The sequence below is a fragment of the Mandrillus leucophaeus genome, unplaced genomic scaffold (genome assembly GCF_000951045.1).
Source record: "Mandrillus leucophaeus isolate KB7577 unplaced genomic scaffold, Mleu.le_1.0 Scaffold577, whole genome shotgun sequence".
NCBI lineage: Eukaryota > Metazoa > Chordata > Mammalia > Primates > Cercopithecidae > Mandrillus > Mandrillus leucophaeus.
Genome location: NW_012106219.1, coordinates 1,589,269 through 1,592,919, shown reverse-complemented (window position 1 = coordinate 1,592,919; position 3,651 = coordinate 1,589,269). Strand labels below are relative to the sequence as shown.

General features: G+C 43.1%; 1 pseudogene; it reads left to right on the top strand.

The window, feature by feature from the left end:
- The first annotated feature begins 489 nt into the window (after nt 1-489).
- Nucleotides 490-2,985, top strand: LOC105552844 (annotated as a pseudogene).
- The last annotated feature ends 666 nt before the right edge of the window (nt 2,986-3,651 follow it).

Below are 3,651 nucleotides of genomic sequence, written 5' to 3'. Positions count from 1 at the left end.
CAGGTCATATTTACATTCTTTCTCCGCCATAACCCTTCCTGTGTGTCCATGTTATCCTTCCTGGATTCTACATACTATATCTTTGAGTTCTCTTCCTATTAAAAAAAGTTCTCGGGAAAGAATCAGAAAGCCATTTATATGACCTTAAAACACAGGTTGATTTTTTTAATCTTTATTTTTATTGTAGTTTAACAAATTATAGTTGTATATATTTATGGAGTACAATGTGAGGCTATGATTTATGAATACAGTGTGAAATAAATCAACCTAATTAACATATTCATGACCTCAAATACTTATGTTTTGTGGTGAGAACACTTGAAATTTTCAGTAATTTAGAAATATGTGCAATGGATTATTATTTACTGTATTTGAAAATGTTAGTGATGAAAGTTACCTAATCAGTTGTCACTACTGTATCTAGAAACCAATCTTGAAAATGTGTGATGGCTTTTTTAGTGCCATCTGCTCGTGGAGCCACTGCTGCCACCCTGAGTCACTGCCTGTGCAGCTCTGGCCACCTGGCTCCCCATACTAGCTGCCGATATTTGGAGTTCTTACAACATGGCAGACATTGACAACAAAGAACAGTCTGAATTTGATCAAGATTTGGATGACGTTAAAAAAGTAGAAGAAGAAGAAACTGGTGAAGAAACAAAAATCAAAGCACGTCAGCTAACCTTTCAGATGATGCAAAATCCTCAGATTCTTCAGCTCTTCAAGAAAGACTTGATGGTATAATAGAAACACCAACAATGTATCCAACAGGATACACTGAAAGCCTGCCTAGGGTAGTTAAAAGACAAGTGAATGCTCTCAAAAACCTGTAAGTTAAATGTGCACATATAGAAGCCCAATTCTATGAGGAAGTTCACAATCTTGAAAGGAAGTATGCTGTTCTCTGTCAGCCTCTATTTGATAAGCGATTTGAGATTATTAATGCAATTTATGAACCTACAGAAGTGAATGGAAACCAGAGAATAAGATGAGATCTCAGAGGAGTTGAAAGAAAAGGCGAAGATTGAAGATGAGAAAAAAGATGAAGAAAAAGAAGATGCCAAAGGAATGCCTGAATTTTGGTTAATTGTTTTTAAGAATGTTGACTTGCTCAGTGATATTGAGAGGTGACAATGTGCTAGCAGCCCTCACTCTCAGCACCTCCTCAGCCTCCTCGTCCACTCTGGCAGCGCTTGAGGAGCCCTTCAACCCGCCACGGCACTGTGGGAGCCCCTCTCTGGGCTAGCTGAGGCCGGAGCCTCCTCCCTCTGCTTGCCGGAAGGTGTGGAGGGAGAGGTGCCTGCGGGAACCGGGGCTGCGTGTGGCGCTCACGGGCCAGTGCGAGTTCCGATGGGCACGGCTGCAGTCTCTGAGGGCCCCGCACACGGAGCAGCAGGCCAGCGCTGCAGGCCCAGGGCAGTGAGGGGCTTAGCACCCCGGCCAGCAGCTGCGGAGGTTGGGCAGGGTCCCCCAACAGTGCCGGCCCGCTGGCGCTGCACTCAAATTCTCACCGGGTGTAGCTGCCTCCCCACAGGGCAGGGCTCCGGACCTGCAGCCCGCCATGTCTGAGCTCCCCCAACTGCGGTGGGCTCCCTCACGGCCTGAGCCTCCCAGACAGGCGCTGCCCCCTGCTCCCATGGTGCCCAGTTCCATGGACAGCCCAAGGGCTGAGGAGTGAGGCGCGGCTGGGGACTGGCAGGCAGCTCCGCCTGCAGCCCTGGTGTAGGATCCACTGAGTGAAGCCAGCTGGGCTCCTGAACGGATGGGGACTTGGAGAACTTTTATATCTAGCCAGAGGATTGTATGTGCACCAATCAGTACTCTGTATCTAGCTAACCTAGTGGGGACTTGGAGAACTTTTCCTTCTAGCACTCTGTGTCTAGCTCAAGGATTGTAAATACACCAATCAGTACTCGGTGTCTAGCTCAAGGTTTGTAAATACACCAACTGGTACTCTGTATCTAGCTAACTCTATGTCTAGCTAACCTACTGGGGACTTGGAGAACTTTTCCATCTAGTACTCTGTGTCTAGCTTAAGGATTGTAAACGCACCAATCAGCACTCTGTGGAATTCCACACTGTGGAAGCTTTGTTATTTCACTCTTTGCAATAAATCTTGCTGCTGCTCACTCTTTGGGTCCACGCTGTCTTTATGAACTGTAACACTCACTGTGAAGGTCTGCAGCTTCACTCCTGAAGCCAGCGAGACCACGAACCCACCTGGAAGAAGGAACAAACTCCGGACACACTATCTTTAAGAACTGTAACACTCACCGCGAGGGTCCGTGGTTTCATTCTTGAAGTCAGCAAGACCAAGAACCCACCAATTCCGGACACAATATGCTTCAGGAACGTGATGAACCTATTCTGAAGCACTTGGAAGATATTAAAGGAAAGTTCTCAGATGCTGGCCAGCCCATGAGTTTTGTCTTAGAATTTCACTTTGAAACCAATGAATATTTTAAAAATGAAGTGCTGACAAAGACATATAGGATGAGGTCAGAATCAGATGATTCTGATCCCTTTTATTTTGATGGACCAAAAATTATGGGTTTTACAGGGTGCCAAATAGATTGGAAAAAGGAAAGAATGTCACTTTGAAAACCATTAAGAAGCAGCAGAAAGACAAGGGACATGGGACAGTTCGTACTCTGACTAAAACAGTTTCCAATGACTCTTTCTTTAATTTTTTTGCCCCTCCTGAAGTTTCTGAGAGCGGAGATCTGGATGATGCTGCTGAAGCAATCCTTGCTGCAGACTTCGAAATTGGTCACTTTTTACCTTAGTGTATAATCCCAGGATCAGTGTTATACTTTACTGGGGAAGCTACTGAAGATGATGATGATGATTATGATGAAGAAGGTGAAGAAGTGGATGAGGAAGGAGAAGTAGAAGGAGATGAGGAAAACGATCCAGACTATGACCCAAAGAAGGATTAAAATCCAGCAGAGCACAAGCAGTAATGAAGCAGGATGTATGTGGCCTTGAGGATAACCTGCACTATAGTACCCTAAACACAACTCTTACTCACTTACAGCCTTATGTTTTTGTATTTTCTTGGTAGACTAGGTTAATTTTTTTAAACGACAGGAAACTGATATTTTAAAGACCAATTTGTTCTACCTGGCATTTTAACTAGTTTTTCTGCCCGAGATGTTGAATGCACAAATTCTGTCACACTTGTTCATTCATTGCTACATAATTTGGTTCTTCTGGAATATTTTTATGTGGCTCTTGGAGTACAGCTAGGAAAATTAACAACTGTTAAAGGAAACACTTTTTTGTGATTTTTTTCTTGAAGAACCAAAGTATTTTTTCAGCTGGTTGTTGAATAGGGTTAAGTCCACTCAGATTAGCTGTGCCTTTCATTGCTTTGTTATAGAAATGCAGTGACTTATACTAAGACAATTCATCATTTAAAACAAATTGGCAACACAACTATATGGTTAAGAATTTCCAGTATAAGCACACCCAGTAACTGTATTAGATTGTTAATGGCTTATTGTGTTATAGGTGACATAGTTAACCGTAAAGTAACCTGACTTAGTATAGTTACTGGTACCACAGTGAGGTGAATAGAACAGGATTTTCATAATTTAGACTGCATTTAGCTGTACTTTTAAATTTAACCTCCATTAACTAAGCATCTTTTCT